Source organism: Anas platyrhynchos, chromosome 39 (genome assembly GCF_047663525.1).
Source record: "Anas platyrhynchos isolate ZD024472 breed Pekin duck chromosome 39, IASCAAS_PekinDuck_T2T, whole genome shotgun sequence".
In the NCBI taxonomy this organism is placed as follows: domain Eukaryota; kingdom Metazoa; phylum Chordata; class Aves; order Anseriformes; family Anatidae; genus Anas; species Anas platyrhynchos.
The window spans coordinates 3,011,647-3,032,932 of NC_092627.1; the positions used below are offsets into that span (position 1 = coordinate 3,011,647).

Genomic DNA, 21,286 nt, shown 5'->3' on the forward strand with positions numbered 1-21,286 from the left:
TACTACACAACACATTGCTCTTCAGACAGAAAAAAGAAATTTCCTTCCTAGTTTCACATAGAACTTTACACAACAGACCAGCTAAAGCCAGGAGTGGTTCTAAGCTTTCCTCCAACATTTCAGGTTCTGTCCACTGACTGCCGGACAAAGCCACCAGTGACCTGGCCACACTGCCTGCCCTATCGCTAGTCAGACCTCAGGTCATCTGTGATTTCTACATTCCTTTACAGCACAGATTCCTTCAAGAACCAAAGATTTACACAATCATTTACAGCACAAATTCCTTCCAAGAACCAAAACATGCTCACCATCATCATCTTCATCATCATCTGCAGCCTTGATTACAACTGAAGGGTGTGTAGGGCTTGGGACATTTTCAGAGTTTTCCACTTTCATCACCCCCTTAGCTGTGGAGAGGGATTTGACTGGACAGAAAGTTTGTTTTGCTGCAGTGACATCTGAGCCACTTTCAAATCATCGTCCGCGGACTCAGGCGGACTTGGCAGTGTAGCTAGAGGAAGAGGAGGATCATCGGTAATATGGCAGTTTAAAACTTTGACCACAATTTAGCAAAGAGGTGGTAGGAAAGGCAGATAACCCGCACAGACAATGAATTCATCATCTCCTTTTGCCCATCCCATCACTGTTTACACCGTCAACAAAGACTTCCCTTCGAACAACAACACATCTCCCTACCACCCAGTAAAAGATGAAACAACAGGAAGCAAACTGCAAGGCAAACATCACACAAAGCCAAGAGAAGCTGAGCACGAAAGCAGAAAACAAACACCAGCAGTACACTCGGTGCAGTACACCTATGACTGCAGACCTTTTCCTGTACTCACAAATGAACAGTTACCTGATGCCCCCTACAGGATTGGCACCCACTAAGTAATACTCCAAATTAAGTCTTCAGCACTTCAAGAAAAAGACCTAAACTCACTCTTGCTTGGTGGGAAGAATTGTCCATCGATGTAACGTCCCTTTGCATGATGAAAAGCACAGTTGGCTTTCTGACAGCCTCCCGGCTGCTTCTCCCAGTAGCAAGGAATCTCACTGCACTTTTTCTGAAGACAGAAAGAAAGAAAAGCTCGTGATAACATGCACCTGAGGCTTGCAAAGAAATGCGCAGCTCCAGATCATGACAGCTGTCACAACACAGTGCTGAAACATCATTCCAAAGGTCAGTTTCTCAGTTCAGTGGAGTATTTCTGGGCATATTCACAAAGTTTGCATAAGCTGGAACCACTATGCACATTTAGATTTGTCATCATTCAGTTTGAGAAGACAGGCACTCTCAGACACCAGATGAGGGTGGGTTAAACTAATACACCTAGGATTATACTAGCATTATTCAGAGGGAAAAAGAACATCTGAAATTGCCTAGGTTAACCCTGTCTAGAACTACTTCTTGGAGACTTAGTTCTTCTGCACCTTTAACTTTCCCCACTTCCTACCCCAGGCAGCTAGAACAGCGTTATCGGAAGGACTGTGGGTCAGAAGAGACCTGAGAGTTCATTATCAAGCCTGCTCCCATGACGATAGAACAGCCTGTTTATTACCCCCCTGCTCCAGCAGGTTTTAGCAGTCTATTTAACAGCTATTCTGCATCTGTTGAGAAAACTGTCAGCATCTAATAAAAATATATATATATCTTGCTAAGACATACCTAAGGCATTGATTTTATTTTCCTCTGCTTCCTCCCACCCCCTCTCTTGGTAACAGAAACAAGTATGATTTTGAAGCAAACAAATCTATCCTGCAAAAGCACAATCAGTACACCTACGGCACTGAAAAATGCTTTTGTTGATTGATTTTGAGAACACATCGTTAGGCACTCACGTCAATTTCCATGTGTCTGAATCGGCAGACGTTCCTGAAACAACGACCCTCCTGCCACAGCTTGCAGACCGTCTCATTGCCCAGAGCAGCTTCGCAGTGGTGGTAGGCACATTTGTCTCCCTGGAACCAAAAGGAAACCAACGAGGAAAATAGAGTACAGCCTCAAAAATGGCCATGCTGCTGCCTAATGTTGCTACAACTGAATTCAGAATCTATCTGGTTCTCAAGTTAACCAAAGACCAGCGTGCTTCCTCCTCCTAATCTACTCCTTCCTGAAAAAAAATGGGAAAAAAAAAGCAAAGCAAAGGAAAGCCAGCCATACCTTGGTACAGGTAGAATAGAAATAGAAGTAGCAATCGTCTCCTTGTTTAGACATGCCGACGAGTTCTGCTAACAAGCTCGGCTTCTCTCCACAGGGCCTTCCTCTGCTCTTGGAGAGAGCTGTCTTCACCCTTGCTTGGGCTGAAAGTCTTCTACTGGCTTGTGAGCAGGGAAATCTTCTTTTGAAAAGTAACCCTAAAGAAAGTAACAAGTGAAAAATAATGAGGAACCAACATTTTTCCAGCTTTCTTCAGTTCATCAAATCAAGTTATCAGTCTCTCGAAGAGAGCAAAGCCTTGAAATCAGCTGTTACATGAACTAACTAAATATGAAAGTTCCGTAAAGCTGCCAGGAGCTTTGTCAGCAAGCGTTCTCTTCCACATCCTCAATAAGATGACTTGGAGCACATCTGGAAGCCTGAAAACGGAGTCACTCCTTAAAAAACCACCTGATCATACATGCAAGTCAATAATCAACTCTGGCTACAAATAACTTCTCTAGAACACAGTTAGGACGCATTAAACAGCACGTTCCAGGCACTGTGGGTCTTCCATTTCACCTACCTGGACAACCTCAGCAAAGTTATCGATCTTCAAAGACTTCCAGTTAACTTCTCCTGTAGGCCAAACCAAGACTGAATCCGTGAATTAAAAATAAAGGGGTAGGAAGAATTTTCCTCCTCACTTTGCCAAGGGAACCTCTCATCCACAATTCAAACATAGGATGTGCTTTTAAACGGCTTATAACTAATAGAGGAAGCAAGTCCATTTGAATGCTCTCTCAGACTGGAGACAGCCAGGGATAGTTAGCTCTTCAAAAAAATAAAAACCAAAAAACAAAACAAAACAAAAACAAAAAACCCAGCGCATTTAGAGATGAACTCGTGATTCAAAGTGGCTGCAAAAATGAGGCTCCATCTTCCACAGCCAGACAATTTAACTTTTTTTTTTTTTTTTAATTTAAAATTCAGTATGTTCCAATCTCTGGTCTTCAAGATTTCTTCACCTATTAAGAAAACACAAAAACCTTTCCCTGTCTTTATTACCTGTACAGCAAAAAACATACCAGTGCATATAAATCCACAGATGTGCATACGCATACACACATCTGTGTTTATACACACACGAGGAGGGAGTGAGAGAAAGTTAGCGAGAGCGACAGTGAAAATCAGAATTTTTGCCTTTTCGACACAGAGAGCGCGTAAAAATTCTCTCATTTTGAGGGAACTAGAAAAAAATGGAGGCTCTACAAAAGATTTTGATGAGTATGCCTTCGAGGCCGATGCTTTGTAAGATGAGTGATCTGGGGGCCAGCACACAAATATGCAGACGTATGTACATGCATACAGGATAAACAGATCTATACACACAAGCGTGCACAGTATATGTTGTATGATCTCCATAGCGAGAACAACTCGTAGCCCTGATCAGACACGTAGAGTTGCAATCAATTAACAGCAGGAAGACAGCAGATCAAGGGTACAGCAAGCTTTGAGAGGCAGGGGAATGCTCACTTTGCCAGTGGCATGACTGCATGATGCCAAGGATTTTGAATTAGTTGGATTTTTTGGAAGCAATTGGGTTTTTCTTTCTGCGCTGTAGCAAATACCACAGGTTTGCCACCACGTGCTGTTCCCTAATCCATATATCCATCCTCATCCATTGCTGCAGGATCATGAAAGGTTAGAGAAGACGACTTAGGTCCAATTTAACAGCCAATGATTTTTCGATGAGCAGAGCTGCAACAGATTTTATTTAGCCACAAGCATTTTTTTTTTCTTTTTTCTGAGATGAAGTCAGAAATTTTAATTATTATTTTTTTTAAAGACACTAAACACAAAACCTGCAACCAGACCAGATAAAGTTCAAATTAGAGTGATTCTGAAACCTTTCATTAAAACGCTGCACATTTCTGTACAAATTATTTCTGACTCTTCTGGACAAAAGTGGATGAAATAGTTCTTACAAATTAATAATCAAAGGTTGGAACCTTTTACTCACACAAACACTAGTGAATTTTCCAGGAAATATTTTTTTGGCAGGGAATTTTCTCAAATCTAAAATAAAGAGAGGAAAAGTTGGCTTCTCATATTAGTTACTGCTTTTGACTGCTGGGCAAAGGGAATAAAAACAGTAGTTAAGTGCAAGCTTTCCTTCTCTTCTTTACTATGGATAGGAATCGTCACTTCGGACCTTTAGCACCTTCAGAAACACACCCAGTGCCATGCAGGTTCCTCTGCATCTACTTCTAACAATTACTGGTGCTCCTTAGCATGGAAGTTTGACTCAAAACACTCTCCAGATTTAGCTCTTTTGACTGCCCAAGGAGCTCATCATTTTGCTTGTTGCCTTCCAGTTTCCTGAACAGACCGGGAACGCTGTTCAGAATCTGAATGGATCTGGTCTAAGGAATGGGAAGAAAGCAAAACCAAGCATACCTCGCAGCCCTAAATTCCAAAAAAGCAGTCTCATTTTAAAAAGGACCTCAAAAGCTTTTTTTTTTTAAACTGACACCTGCTAACACGGCAATCCGGGCGCTAAACCAACTGAAGTTGCCCCTGAAAGCCTGAATAAAAATGAGTAACTCTGGTGCACTCAGCAGGTCTGTAATAGAAGTTGGTAAGATTTTTAGATTTCTTTTTTTTGCTCCAGGGTGCTGGTAAAATGTTTGCATTAAGAGATTTTGAACCTTTTGTACCAAAGAATTAGAGATGCGCTACAGTGCCAGTAGCTGGGGGTCTGGAAATACACACCAACAAGTGTCATAAGCTTTGCCTTTGCTGAAGGAAGATAAATAGTACCAAGAAAATCTGTCTAGTTTGTTTTACAGGCTTGTCTTTCTCAGTATGGAACAAACTGACCTCCCTGGTCTAACTTTGCAGTTGCCTATTCTGCCTTTGTCCTGGAGAGAAGAGCAAGAAAGGAACAAATCTATTTTTGCACTCCAAAAACGCATTAGAGGAGGATTATCACACCCACCTAAGGGTACTTCCTTGTTTGTTTATAAAGCACCAAGTATTTCTCTTGGACAGTCTCTGTAGCTGGTCTGTTTTGTGCCTTCCATTTATAATAAAGATATTAAGATGCTTACCCCTTTTTTTTTGTTTTTTGTTTTTGTTTTTGTTTTTGTTTTTTTTCTAACGAACAGTGGAAGTGGAGAGTCGGATGACAAGCAAGAACAAACACTAGAAACTCCTTGTTCTGCCCCTGCTTTTTAATCACCCAGCATCACCCCGGCTGCAAAACAGCCTCTGCTGATTTACCTGCTCGTTAAAGCACCCCACAGGCTGCAAGTGCGGTGTGCTAGGTGTCAAGTTCTATTTAACGGTGCACAGGTAACCATTCATCTTCCCACATTCGAAGCACAGAACAGCCTCTTGCTAACAGAACTCATCCCTGCTGCTGCAAGAAACCTCATGGCCTGCAGGAAAACCTCAAGCTAAGAGTTCCAAAGCAAAAGCAGAAAACGCATGATTTGTACTCTTTATATTGGAGTGAATTCTAGCTGCTAAATGCTGCCTACATCTGAGGGCACGTGCTGAGGCTGGGGGGAAGGACACTCAACACCCACTGACAGCAGGAGTGCAAAGATGACAGCCAAGAAGGCAAAGGTTAGAGCTGAACGCTGCCTCAGCTTCCTCCAGCAGCCAGCTGGGGGTCACCTTTCAGCACGCTCTCTGAGACTCTGAGCCCCGAGTTACCGCAGCCGCCAGGTACAGCTGCTCCTTGCTGGCCCAAACTATTGGAAGAGTCTTCAAACTTCAGGGACCTGTTTTATGACAGCCTCGAGATCCAATTAATCTGTTCCTGAAGGCGCTGATCGTCCTGGTGTTTCTGGAGCTGTCCAAGAACAATCCTGAACTGAGGCACTCGTCTGATCAGACAGTGCTTTGGCACAGATTTGTCTTTAGCTTGACACATCAAGGTGAAGAGGAATCGATTCTTGCAAGCAACCTCTCAAGCAGGGATCTGATAAGGTGACCAAAACGACAGATCTGTTGTACAGATCTGAGCACGTCCCTCTGCAGGGAATCACTTTCAAGCCTAAGATGTTTCACCCATCTCCCTGCCCCAGAGCGACACAAGTAAAGCTCTTAAGCAATTGCTAACCTGTTCTCAGTGCTCACGAGTCCCAAATCACTCATTTTACAATCTATAAAACATGGCAGCTGGCACCTAGTTGGCACACGGTGACACTGCACACGTTGGCAGTGTCGTCAGGAGCTGCAAAGTCAGGGCTGAGGGGGTTAAGGGAAAACCACACATCAGTTTAGCAACTTGGCTCCCGTAGGATACTTCCTACGGCAGGAGTTTCAGCAAAGCCACTCAGAGGGACCTGCTGGCTAATTCAAACGGGACTTCTGCTGGAGCAGTCAGAAGGCAGCAGGAGATATCCAGTGGGCATCGCTGTCAGTCTGTGGCAGTTTGGGGTCCAGGTATCAGTGGTTAGGTGGGGTTTTCTCTGCTTCACTTTCTCCAAAGCTGTGAAAAAATATTTCTTTTACAGCACTGTACAGTCCCACGTTAAGGATGGAACCAGCTGCATCAACTTCCAGTACGACGGTGTTGGAAAAAGGTGCCTTTGGTGGTCAGGAGCACAACCGCTCTGCTGATGTGTTATTTAAGTGTGTTCTTACATCTGAGTTTCCTCACAGCAGTATGTAGCTGAGGGGGTCCTACTTTCCTAGGGAAGATTTATGGTTTTTCTCCTACCAAGCACCAGCTCAGTATACAAAGCTCTGTTAATAACACCCAAGCATGTAGATGGAATGCAATTGTTTTCCTTACAACCCCCCAGTTATTTCCATGTCTGTTCTGGACCTTGGGATCTCTTTTGGGAGCTACATTACGCAGAGCAATACAATAAGGCTGAGATCACCGCTGCCTCAATGTAATGCAAAGGTGAAGGCCTTTCTGACAGCCAGTTTGGAAATGAATGCAGCCCCATCTTGTCAGCATCAGAGCAGAGCCAGCTCCAGATGGCTCCAAAAAGGAGCTGCTGCTGGCCAGAGCCGAGGCAGGGAGTGCTGCTGGGTGGGCTTCGGGGGAGCAGATTTAAGGAAGGGGGGAAAATACTGCTGTGCAACAGCAGCTGGGAGAGAGGATTGTGAAAGCGTGAGAGAAGCAGCCCTGCAGCTCCCAGGTGAGCGCCGCAGGAGGGCAGGAGGTGCTGCAGGCAGGCAGCAGCAGTTCCCCTGCGGGCTGTGCAGGGAGAGGCCCCTGGTGGAGCAGGCTGTCCCCCTGCAGCCCATGGGTCCCCCATGGAGCAGATCTCCACGCTGCAGCCCCCCCATGGGTGGAGGAGCCCCCGGTGGAGCAGGTGGATGTGGCCTGGAGGAGGCTGCGGCCCATGGAGAGCCCCCGCAGGAGCAGGCCCCGGGCCGGAGCTGCAGCCCGTGGACAGGAGCCCACGTGGAGCAGGGGCAGAGAGGGACCGAGAAGGAGTGGTGGAGATGAAGTGCTACAGACTGACCACAACCCCCAGTCCAGTCCCCCTGTTCCCCTGCGCTGCACGGGGGGAGGAGCTGGAAGAGCTCAGATGGGGGGAAGGAAGGTGTTTTTGGTTTCTTTCCTTTGGTTCTCACTTGTCTAGCCTGGTAGTAGTAGTAGTTAGGCAGGAAATCTTACTGTCTCCCTATGCTGAGTCTGCTTTGCCCATCACGATCCTTGTTGAGCGATCTCCCTGTCCTTGTCTCAACCCTTGAGCCCTTTGCCTCGTATTTTCTCTCCCTTTCTCTTTGAGGAGGGGGAGGGAGAGAGTGGCCGTGATGGAGCTCGGCTGCCCACCCACCGAAAAGCACTGCAGCTGCAAAGTACTGGAAAAGTTTTCAGAAGCAACAAGGTGTTTAACAAGGAAATTTATAGTTTCCTTTTGCAGGCTTCCTAAATAATTGGGCTTATTTCATATTCCCAACTCGGAGGAGGAGAATTGTTGATTTCACCTTCTTTTTTCTTCCTTGGAAATCAAAGGTGAACAGCTCTAAAAGGAAGGGGAACGTATCAGAAGCAAGCTTTTTTTGGCTTGTAATCCTTTCTTAAGGAAAAGATTTCTCACACACCTTCCCCAGATGTAGGGGGGCAGAGAATAATTTTGGAACTACTCCAATTAAAGTCAGCTTGGGGAGAGTGGGACTTCTCTACTTGTTTCTGAGACATTCGCATTAGCAAGAGAGAGTGTTGTGTTGCCGCTGCCAGGGGCCTACGGTGATGACTTCAGAAACAGAATTGAATGATGTCACTGTGACACCTTGGTAACAGCTGCCTCTGAGCAAGTTTAGCGAGGAGGGACAGAGAAGTGTGCTGGATGAAACCACGTGAGGACTTGTGGATCCCACGTTGAGGTGCATCGAGAGGGCCCACCCTTCTGTAAGTGTTTGGATGCTTCATTTTCGATTTCTGTAGTTTGTGTAAAGTCCTTTCACAAGCATGAAGTTTGGTACTTTGGCTCAGGGATGTAGCTGCACAGAGTGACAGGTGCAGCATGTGGCTGAGGGCCTCTGCACGTTCTCTCTTTCCCACACACGATCAAGAAAGAAGGGTAGACAAATAAGAGTGTGCTGTGGTCCTGCCATAGACCTCAAGTACTACAGCATAAACAAGAGACTTAAAAGTAGCCCATCACATGAAACTTCAGGACAGCAATGCACTTCATCAGCTGGTCTGGCCTGTTGAGTGGAGTGTCTCAGGATGGAGTGTATGAAGATGCACTCCATCTGCTTTCAGATTAGCACTTGCAGTGAGCAAGCTGCCTGGCCTTAACATTTTTCATTTCATTTTTCACCCGACTTTTGCTGGTTCTTCTTGGTCTAGAAAAAAAAAAAAAAAAAAGTGAACTCAGATCAAAATAGAAGGATTTCCTTTTCATTAATTCCATGTTCTTAACTTGACAGGTTTGGTTATTGACGTAGAAGGGACATATCTGGCCTGACTTGAGTTACTCATAATGTTTCACTTCATTGTAGATATGACTGGAAACCAGAGACAAGACTGGTAAAATCATTCCTAGAACTCTGTGTTGTTTTCCTTCAGGTACCTTGTCTCTCAAGTCGGTGAGGGCTGGGACAGAATGAGATTGGAAAAGTCAAGTGTAGTATTCATTGTTACAGAAGTAGTTGTCCTGTATCTTCTATGGCAAAAGAATTTTCCTGAATAAATATATAAATAAATAGATAAAATTCCCCTGGCAAAGATTGGAAGCTGACACTTACCTGAAAGTTACCAAAGCAACTTCCTCCCGGCAAGGTAACATAGCTCACAAATGGTGGGCCCAGGGAGCTCAGTGATTCATACACAATGATGCCTTCGCTTGGGAATACGGCCTTCTGCTTCTGTTTGCTTTCCCAGAACTCCTGCAATATTGCTACGACATTCACTGTCAAAGACATAAAAATGCTGAATGTAGGATGCATACATGTCCTTGATCTTAGTGTTTTCTGTGTTACACAAGAAATGCAGACATATGAGCTTGATACATTTATTATTGATAATAAAATGTCTGTGATTATTTCTGCTGGTGTGAAAAATATGATTTTGTGGCAATTTTGGACTTTCTGGGATTGCAGGCTACTGTAGTACATAAATTGCAGGTCAGCAATATTGTACTATTAAGTCAATGTGTTGGAACTTTGATATCACAGCAGCCATTAAGCTGCTCACTTTCAAACATGAGAAAATGTTATACTCAGATTCCTCTTTTCCATTCTCAAAAAACAAAAACAAAAACAAAAACAAATGGTCATGCAAGGAAAGCAGCTGACTTTTAATGCAAAACTTTATGAAGTAGCTGGAAAAAAAGGTGTTGTATATTATGATGATAATAGTTGCAGGCTAATGTGAAAATAGAAATGTGAAAACCAGAAATCCAATTGACATCATGACTATTGAGCCAGTACTCCAAAGTTTTACGTTCTGTGTTGGGGTTTTCTCAACACTTTTTGGCTTGGACTCGAAAAGAATTTTAGTATAGTTTATCTAGACTCCTTTTACAGAGCCATGTGTAGCTTAGAGATAATTTTCTTTCTTTCTGGGCATCGTTCAGCAGGTGGTGAGCAATTGCATTGTGCATCACTTGTTTTGTACACATTAGTGGTATTAATACTCTTATCATCATTATTATTATTTTCCTTTTTTTTCTTCTTCTTTTTTTTTTTTTTTTTCCTCTCTCCAAATAAACTGTCTTTATCTCAACCTACAGGCTTTCTTTCCTTTTTTTTTTTTTTTCTTTTTCTTTTTCCTGATTCTCTCCCCCATCCCACAGAGGGAGGGAGGAGGGTAAGCAAATGGCTGCGTGGTGCTTAGCTGCCTAATAGGTTAAACCACAACACTATGCAAAAACAAACAAATGAACAAACAAACAAAAAAAAAAACAGCTGTGTATGATGTTCATCATTTCTCACTTGAAAATTTAAATTCAGAAGGTAAGAAGTATGTTTCTTAATTTGGACCTTCCAGTGGAAATATGGAAGCCCTAGGCAGCAGTATGGGTCCTTCAGAGTACTGATACTGGTTCAGTATCAAGTATTAGTGCATACAGGAATCAGTGGCAGAGATAATTTTCCTCATACATGTATAATTTTCCTCTTTCTTCATCTCGTCTGACCTTGTTAGTAGTGGAATAATGTAGAAGTGATCCATTTTGAGACAGTGTCACCCTGGTGGTAGCTCACATGCAATCTATGGACAGGGCATTGCTCTGTTTGCTGCAGGGTGAGCAATGTGAGCTCCAATATTGTCACCGCCTGTTTCCTGACTTCTGGCAGCTGCACTGCTCTCACAGACAACAGCTTTTCTTGGCATTTAGCCATGACAAGGGCAGACACACAGAGTGTGGTCATCACCAGTTCCCTTTTTGCTGTGCTCAAGCCATGAGGAAGTGTGGGTGGCGTGGTCTGAGCTCTGGGGAGGCGAGGCAGGGTGTTTGGAGCACACTGCTGTCTGCCACTGGATGGTGTCACGGATGCAGCAGCAGTGTTGGCTCCTACCAGTTCTGGCATTTTGGGCATTTAAAGCTGCAGAACTCTCATGGCATTGGAATATTGCTTCACCGTAAAGAAGAAAGCTATCTGAATAAATTTTGTATTTGTAACAGGAAACACGTTGTGATAACCACTGTCTCAGTGCAGCTGTGAGAAAAAACTGAAATATTGAGGAACTCTTAACCACAGAAACTGACTTCTGCTTTTCTAAATGATGATGAATGTGGGAGAAAAACTGGTCTACTAGCCAGGGAAACTGCTACCGGTACGGACTCCAAATGGTAATCCACCTTCAGAAATTGGTCTCTGGCTGAATACCTCACTGATGTAAACATCTGAGTGGTTTTTTTTTCTTCTTTTTTTTTTCTTTTTTATGAGACCTTCTGCTCCACAGAGCATGCACACATTGGGTAACAATCTAATTTTAAACCCATTAAGTGAAAACTGATATTTGAACATAAAATTCATGAATGTAAAATTTCCAAGTTTAAACATGACAATTCAGTAGGAGCTGTTGCTTCAGTGTGAGAATGGTATTGGTGACATTCAGTCCTTTACTGGTATTGAAATAGATAGCAACAGAAAGTATCAGCTTTAAGAATATCACTGATTTAGGATGTTTCCATAAAGTGCTTTGGTTTTTGAAACAACTGTTGTCCAAGAGTGCAGTCCTTAAAAACAATAATGCAAAGTCCACAGGAATAATGAATTTGGTGGTGTAGGTAACCCACAGTACTCTTTCTGGTCTCATCATTCAGCCTGTATGATACAACTTTTGGTAAAACAATAAATAAATAAATTTTAATAAAGCTTGATTTCTCCCACATCATGATGAGATCGATTATTCTGTAGGTAATAAACTGCTGAGTCTTCTAAGAAGATGTACAATGCAATTGGCAAAGCTGCACAGGGAAATCCCAAGCATGATCATTTTTTGTCCAGTCCAAGTCCCTAGATTTTAGTATCCTAAGCCCCTCATTGATGGAGGGGAAACTACCCATAAATATCATGCGTGCTTTTGCTTACCAAGAGGAAATTATACTGGTATAGTGGTCTATAAAAGAAACAGGTATTTAAACTGTTTAGTACCAATGATAGCAATAAGTGACCTAAATTGCTGTGTGTCTGATCCTTGCTTCTCTTCTGTTGTTAGTTTTACAGAAATTAAGAGTTCAGAGTGTAAAATTTCTGTTTTAATTTCCATTCTTGTTCATGAGTCCTTTCGATGGTAATTCAGCATTTAGACAGCCTCTCACTTGGCTGAAAGTTTCCACTCTGAAAACTAATATTCAAAAGACTTTTTAGAGCTATAGAGAGGTATCTACTTTCACTGCAATACACCAACAGAAATATATTTCCCTTCTTTTCCTGAAATCCTGAAACATGCTTTAAGCTGTCTCAAATTTTACAGATAAAGCAATATTTTACCAGAGGACTAGTAAGCAGTGAGTAGCTGCTACAGATTAAACTAATACGTGTATGACTAACACAGAAACAGTAGCTGAGCAGCATCATTTTTATTCTGTTTAGAATTTCTGTCAAATGAAAGCTATGTGCCTATCCCACAGTGCAGCTGGATATCTCTGTAATTAAGTAATTAAAAGTGCCTGGGTTTGTACTGAATTGGATAAACATAAAACCTGGCTTAGCTGTGAGGATGGTAGCAGGAAATACTTGGTGGTATATATGTAGTGGCAGCATCAAATTATCACTGCAGTTTTTGCTGTGATTTTTTCAATCCTAGCCAAAACTAGCACCTCAAAACAGTGATGAACATGAAGATGCATCAGGTTAAACTACAGAATGCAGCCATGATATCAAAGCCTCAAACTTTTTTTTCCCCAAGAATTCTTTATGTTTTGATTTAATTAATTTTATTTTACTCAACTGTTTAGCTTGAATCAGTATGTTTATCATCATTAAATTAAAACAGCATATCAATTTCAAATATATAATTAAAACAATTTCAGCTAAACTTGTAAAAATTCGGTGTGTGTGAAAACAGTTCTCTACTAAAAAAAAAAAAAAAAGATTTTATTTATGCCTAACAGCCACTACAGCCACTATTATTTTTTTTTCCTTCATTATGTATCACATGGATTTGTAGTAGTTTAGGAAGATGTGAAAAATGTATACATATGATCAGATGCACAATCAAATATACTAAGTTACTATTCTAAGATAGTAACTAATGATTACTAATATGATGATTACTAATGTTGTATTAAGATCTCTCAATATTCATTTTTCCTGCAATCACATGCATTGTTTGCCTTCATTTCTAAACATTCCAGGCAGAATGTTGTTCAGTCTCTATGCTGTATATCAGTATTTGGAATCCAACTGGCTTAAGTCTAAAAATGCAGTATGGAAAACAATGAGAATTTTCAGAAGTACATAAATGAAACAACAAGATTCATGGTTTAATGCAGCAAAATACTGTAATTTACGTCTCATTTTGAAAGGACATTCTCATTGTAATTGACTTTCGTATTTTGAAAGATGCCTATGATGTGGTTGAGTTTTTAAGATAATGCTTATAGTATTTGTATGCAATGACAAACAATTTTCTTCAGGATTAAATCATCCATGCTTTAAAACAATTTATTTTGTACACTGTCAGTTGCTGAATTAGTTAACAGTATTGATTTTGTTGTAGGCAATGCCAAGACCCCATTCAGACAATATTTTATCCACTTTATACCTCAGATCTTTCTCAGTTAGAGTTTCATAGTAGTACGTGCATCACCAAGTTCAAGAGCAAGAATTCCATATACCCTCCTTTAGTACTCTCCCATCTGTGAATATTAATGGTTCCACAATAGTCTATTTGAAGCTGGCTGTAATGCCTAGTTACGAGGTGAGAAGATGATTTTTCTTCTCTACTTTGCTTTTTACTCAGCTGGAAAAGCCTCTTGCCCAGGGGCTGAGCATTGTACCAAATGAAGCTGTCCCCAAGTGCAAATCCTGGTAGAGTTCTTGAAGTTTTCCTAGACTCTAAGGACTTTTTATTATTTATTTATTTATACATATATATATATATTTGAATTTAGGACAGGCTGCGAGTTCTGTGGAACAACAAATATGTGGGTTATACAGCTGCATTTACCCTAAATGAACCCTGAGCTCTTTTGAGAGTTCAGAAATACAGTTTGATGTGAACTGTGTTTGAAAGAGGATTAAATGATAACACATTTATTATAACACAACATTGTTTTCCAGACAATTTCTCACCTTTCAGTAGCAACTGTCTTGCCTCTGCTCAAGGAAGTCTGTGAGTCAAATTAAATATCATTCTAAGTGGGAAACAGAACTCTCCAACTTGGATTATGTCAGTAAGTTTGCACTGCATTGATGCCAGAAAAAAAATAGCTCCAGGTTTCTGTGAATTACTGCTAAAAATACTGGCTAGGCATTCACCTCAACCAAGGCAAACAAACAATGCCATAAACAGGAGGCTGGCCAACTGGGAGGGGGGTGTTTTGGCCAAGACTGGAAGGGCAAATCGGAGTGGGAGCCAAGTGACTCTGCCACTGAAGTGGAATGGAGTCATATACTTGACAACGTCTCACTGCCGAGAGAGTGGAGTATAAAGAACACACACACAAGATAACCACCTACTTTGTCATTTTAAAACTTAAAACAGCTGTTTCTAAAAGTCCTTTTAACTGCCTTCGTGGATTTAATTTAATACGTGAATGCAGAAGAAAAATACAAGCTTTTTGAATGAAAGAAATATGTAATATGAAATCTATTAAAGAAGATTCTTCAGTGAGAGGCTAGTAAAGTTCCCTTACATGTCTTAAATCAAGCCATGGCACATAATCAGTAAAACTATATCGTTTAAACAAAGTTCATAAGTTACAAGTGCACCCTTCCCCAGCTGCAGCCTATTAAGGCTTGTAACTTAATGCATACATCTTAGGGAAGCTGTTAAATTGGGCTCAGGCTAGCAAAGAGATACTGTTTAAATCTCTAGAAAAAAAAAAAAAAAAAAAAAGGCAGCAACTGGAGTGGGATCCAGCTGTTTTGAGGGAAGGTTTTATTGCTTCTCTTTTGATTTATTTTGCATATTTTTAAACATATAAATAATAGCTTTAGGAAAAAAAAGGTACAAATGCGAGTAGGCAATATCAATTAATTTTCCCATGATCTTACTATGCATTTATCATATATATTATGTTATGTATTAGCATGTTAGCAGTGATTTTGTTAGGATATTCTGGTCCATATGCTATACTATTCTGTTCTCCATGTATATGTACAAAAATAAAAAGCCCCATATCCTTACTAAACCTAATGAAATTAGGTATATTGTTAAATATATATAAAAACATTATCAAGTATCATGTACTGGGACACCAACAATATGCTGAGAGGACTTCAGGGGCATTTTTCCTTCTCCATGATGGATTTGGATGCTATATGAGTGAGCTGATCTAGCAGTGGACTACTAGGTGATTCTGTCTAAAACCCTTAAAAAGCACAAAAAGTAGCAAGATGTTGTTTCAGGAAAAGAAGATCTGATTGTGGGGTGAGATTCCACTTGTGAGAAGCAACATCTTTAATTGGCAATGGCTACCTTAAATCCAGCACTGACTGACAGTTCCTAGACTTCAAGGATTTGGAAAAAGAACAAAATAAAATTAAATAAATGAACTGGATGGCCTCCTCAAGAGCCATTCTGAACATGTTACCAAGTAAAGGAAGAAAGAAGAAGATGTTGGAGGCAAGCAGCTCAGAGAATGGTGTAGGCTTTGCGAACCATTGGTATGTTTGTAGTCACAGCAGATTTAGATGCAGCTAGGGAAAGGAAGGGTAGAGACTGGGAGGGTTTCACTGACACCACCGTTGGACTGAGGCAAAAAGTCAATCCCTGCAGTGTTATGAATTGAGTAAGCAGGTTATCACTTGGAACAGAATGAGTAGACATACTAAAGTCAGGTGTTTTTAAGCTGATAGTCTGAAGACAACTGTTAATCATTGCCGAACAGCTTGGATTGGTCTACATTCTTATGTAGCATTACATGGGAAAATGATAAGAACCTTGGTATAATTTCAGCATCTGAATATAGCAATAAAGAATTATAAATTGGTCAATCTCCTGTGATAACCAGAAGTATAACTGATTCGCATAGGAATAGTATAGTAATAATAACATTAATCTAGAAAGGAAAAGACTGTTTGTTTGATAAAACTTTTAATCTTGTAATATTTCTCCAAGGCAACTGACTTACTCTGGCTATAGTGCACTTCAATTTAAAAGCTTGTATCAGAGAGCTAGTATGGTACCCACTGACAAATCTATTTCAATGTTAAATGAAGAAAAGTGAGCTGGGCTGATTCTACCAAAAATTATGGGCAGATCCCCATAAGTTAACATACTTTCTTATTAAAAACTCTACAGTCTAACCTGTCCATCTATTGCTGACCTGAAATCTTTGCTGGCAAAACGTGCAAAGGAAAATGTGCGATTTGTTGCTACCAGTAAAAAGAAATGGAGACACAGTGCTGTTCAGCTGATGTAAAATCACTTTGCTAAATGTTCACAAACCAACCAAGTAGCAATCCATCTAGGAACCATGAATTCAAGTCAGGGCTTAAAAAGACTTTCTGGAAGTACTTAGCTTTTTTCCAAGCTTTATCGTAACTCCTACCTGATACCATAATATTTTTTGATATGAAAACGAAGTCGTAATAAGGTCAGCATATGGATTAGACCAGTGCTGGGGTTAATTAGGTCTGCATGGTAGAAAGCATTATCTTTTTATCATGTTATCTGGGATGGAAGCTACATACAGCGCACAGTTCAGGGAAACACACACACCAAAAAGCAAACACAACTCTTGCAGTAGCATGGGTTGAGCACTGGGCTCCTTCTTCTTGCCTTCCTCCTCCATGTCTTTGCCTGTCCCATTCTTGCTGGAGCTGCCAGCCCCTCTGCAGCCCACTGTTCCCCGTCCCCCATCAGTGGGCTGGTGACAGGCCTGCACCACGGGGCCTTGCTCAGACCCCTGCTCTCTGCCAAAGATTGTTTACCACTATAAGGATAAAGCATTCTCATGGCAGGGAGGAACTTGTGAGAAACAAATTATCCCTGCTGTCTTGTTGCCAGGGCACCCAGCCATGATCTTGCATCTTTCCCAAATCCCATCATCTCTGCCTCTGCTGGGCAGATGCTAGCCCAGAAGGAGCACTGCTGCAGCAGGCACAGCACCACTCACTGTATTTGCTCCTGCAAGCTGCACCCAGGAGGGCAGGGACTTTTGAACATCTTGTCTCTCCCTGCTGCTGTTGAAGAAAGCCCTCTGTGAGACATTCCCAACAGAACAAAGTGTTGGGACAGTGCAAGCCAAGACCTCTAGGTTGGAATAGGAACAAAAAGTGTATGTGGTGCTGAGCAGTGATGAGCAGACTTGCTCTGACATCTTGCTCTAGCAAAACTCAGTCCTGTTGACATACTGAGTCACACCACATTGTGAAAAGGGTAGATGCTGCTGCAACAAAGTAGATCCTGAATGGACTTCATTCTTACTTTGTTCTTTCCAATAAGGTCTGAAAGTAATGCGTTTGTAAGAGATGTGGACGTGGTCCCATGGGGAAACATGAGACACTATGTTCTTTCTAGTCTAATACTTGCTTGCTGTATTTAAATCTGATTAAAAGTCAGAGATGGACACCACCTAGATCTAAAGATGACTTTTTGCTGAAGATAAAAAGAATGCATGTAAATTCTCATCTGACTCATCAGACAAAGCACTATGAATGTCTGTCACCAGTCAGAATTAGTGGCACACACTCACAGCAACTTCAAGCCTGTATAGGTTAAATTTATATTAGAATGCCTTCAAAATTCTTTTCATACCTCAGAAAATCTAAAGTAGAAAAAAAAAAAACAAAACTACTCGAATCCACTCACACTTTTGTTTCTATTTAATCATCTCTCCCTCCCTTAGATCTGTGGGTGGTCACAAATGCATTGTCCAAGCAGCTTGTACATACACTTTCAATAAAAGCCTTGTCAGTAGACCTGCAGGAACTGGTTACCAGTGGAAACTTATGAAAGGGAATGCCCCTCTCCTCGAGCCCACCCCCCACACTGCACCCCGATCAAATTCTTTGTTCCTGTGATGTGTGTACATTCACAGACTGCTCCACGAGGTCCCAAGACTGCAACAGTAATACAAACCTACCCAGCAGCATACAAACCTCCTGCAGGGTGGCCTGAGAAACAGATGTCAGACTCCTAAGCTCTGGGACAGATCCTTATGCTACATTCACACAAGAGTAACATCCTTCTACAAGAGTAAATCCAACTTAGTCCCAGGGAACTACTGGGTCAGCCTCTGACTTTTCAGTGTGGCTATGAGCATAAGAATCTGGCAAGTGGAGTTGTTTAATGCAGATGTACATGGGTTTTTCCCCTAGGTCCATCACTAGCCATGTCTTTAAGTCTTTATTCCTTTTACAGCAAGTTTAGAAGGCAACAGTTGACTGTATGAGACTGATTTTATTAACTCTAACAGAGCTGTTGACAAAAGAATGAAGTGGAGATTAAATAAATGTCTCTGCAGTGTGCCTCAGGTCACACGGGAGATTACGATTAGAAGTGAATGTTAAATAAATAAATAAATAAAACTCCCTTCTAAAAATCTAACATTGTTCCAGCATTGTTTGCATGTTAAATGATTGACTAGGTGATTCAGACTGAAATGACACCCAGCAAAATACTAATTTTACAATCAAATTGTTTATGTAGGACCAGATTTGGGGGCATGACATCAAGAGATCTCATTCACCTGTGAAGAAAACTGAGAACAATGGAATTTAACTATTGTTTCATTTGATCTGTTGAAGAGGGTTTTTTCCATTGTATGAAATCTGTGGATGTATTTTCTAAGAAATTACTAATTAAATAGCACTTTGTTCCATGCATAGCCCCACTCAAATCATAAATTCAAATTTAAATACTCTTATTTCCGTGATGTGAGTTGCATTGAACTCTGTTTTAAGGGATGCATCAGGCCAGTTTATTATGTGCCATCTACTGAAAGGTACTTCAGAACATTTCACAAGGGATAGTTTGTAAAATGAGAGAGAAAGAGAGAATAAAGTGTTTTGGCCAGGTTTAAAAAGTGCATCCATAGTCAAGTCTGATATGGGGGGGGGGAGGGAAATCACATTCCATATACTTGCAGGAAAACATCTTATGTTTTAAGATTGCAATATTTGATATTTTGCAGTACTACAGTCAAGAAAGGTAATTTATAGGACAAACTAACCACAGAAAGAGAGTTGGCATAAAGTTTTCCAAAATTGTCAAGCAGTAAAGTTTTTACCATGTTATTAGAATGTAATTAAATATCCTAGGTAAAAGTTGTGAATCAGTTTTCTGAAATGCAAACTTAAAAAATAAGCAGCAACACTGCCTTCAAATAGGCAAGATAAAATAATGATAGTTTGTGGTATGCACACGAATACATGTACAAGCATGTTAATTACTTCTCTCTCTTAATTTGTTGGGTACAACAGACATTTGAATTAAATACACTCACTATCAGGGAAATAAAATCATTATCTTTGGTACTTACAGTCTTTAAAAACCAGGGCAGGGTCTCGATGAGGCAGAACTTGGGCAATTACAAGTTGCAGAGACTCCAAGGTTCTGTCCATCTCTGCTCTGCTTTTCCAGAAAGCAGCCACAAGCTGCCCTCATGCCTGAGTCAGGCAAGTCCTGTACCAACTCTGGATTCCTGAGGAATCTCCCCACGTCTCCCAATCAGGCATTGCCTCAAACCCCACGACCCTCCGCAGGGTCCACCTCCCCGGACTGCTTATCTTTGCTGTATGCTGAGCTAATTAGCTGCAAAGGCAGGCTGACAGGCGCATTCCTACTCCTTCCTTCTGTTAAACACACCCACCTACAGGCCAGGGAGAGAAGCTAATCACCAGAAAGAAGTTTGTTTCATCGGTTTATTGGCGATGTGCTGAGGCAAAGACCTCTGGTTCATACCAAATGAATAAAGAGACTCTCTTGCTCACCCAAACCCTCAAATTATGGAAAAGATTGCAAATATAAGGAAATACTTATGTAAAGCTATACTAAACGTGATAGCCTGAAAGCAGCATGCAGGCTCTTGTTTAAAAACAACAAATTCGATAAAAAGTATGGTGTTTTTTTTTTTTTCTTCCTGTAACTATGTAACTGGAGAAGAAGGATATTAATGGCAAATAGAAAATTAATCCGATTAGCAAAATTAAACTTGTGATATATTAGGTTAACCCAATTTGAATCTGGTTTCCTGAAAAGCAGTTTCCTTACTCCCTATACAATAAATGTATTAAAATACCAGTGAATTAAACTGTTTACATCTCAAAGGACCTGTGGGATATGCAGAGGTCTGAAGAGGCACTCCAATCAAGGCAAACACAGATGCAGTGGCAAAAGCTTGAAGCACGAATGTAAATACATTGCTGTCACACACATTTGTGTAAGAGTCATAAACTGTACAAAATAGTTGCTTTGCTCAGCTTACTTTTATTTCAATTCCAGTAAAGTCTTCTTTTTGATTTGGAAAAAATCCCAAAGTAAGGATGTGTGTTCTTTAATTACTGTACAGTCTTTCCCAAAGAAAAATTATTTTTTTCTTTTTTTCTTTTTAAAGATGCAGCAGTGGAAAACTGCTGGGCAACCGTTTATCTCCATCACTTACAAGTTTCAGTACATACTGTTTCATTTATAGAGTGTGCATTGCACAAGGTGTATCTACTCTTTATCTTCATGTTTTGTTTACAAATTAATGAACTAACATTGTGTTTGTTTACTAAAACATTTAAAACCCATTTTGTTATTACCCGCACATTCCTTGCTAGGTGAATTCGCTAAGATAATCAATAATGCTATTGTCTTAACCTCTGCATTTTCCCAAGTTCACTCTAAGAGAACTCTAAACTTCATCCCATGTGTAAACTTTGTGGCGACCTTTGATGACTTCAGATATTTCAGGAATTCTGCTGCTTTGAAAAAAAAAAAAAAAAAAAAAAAAAAAAAAAGGCTTAATAAAGATATATTAAGCTGTAACTCCCTCACTTACTCTACTCTCTGAAAAGTCTCGTCTGGCAGAGTAAATGAAAATGATAACTTACAGC

General features: G+C 40.8%; 1 pseudogene; it reads right to left on the bottom strand.

The window, feature by feature from the left end:
- Positions 1-7,988, bottom strand: part of LOC140001229 (kinesin-like protein KIF27) — a 40,907-nt pseudogene extending 32,919 nt beyond the window's left edge.
- Between the last annotated feature and the right edge of the window lie 13,298 nt (positions 7,989-21,286).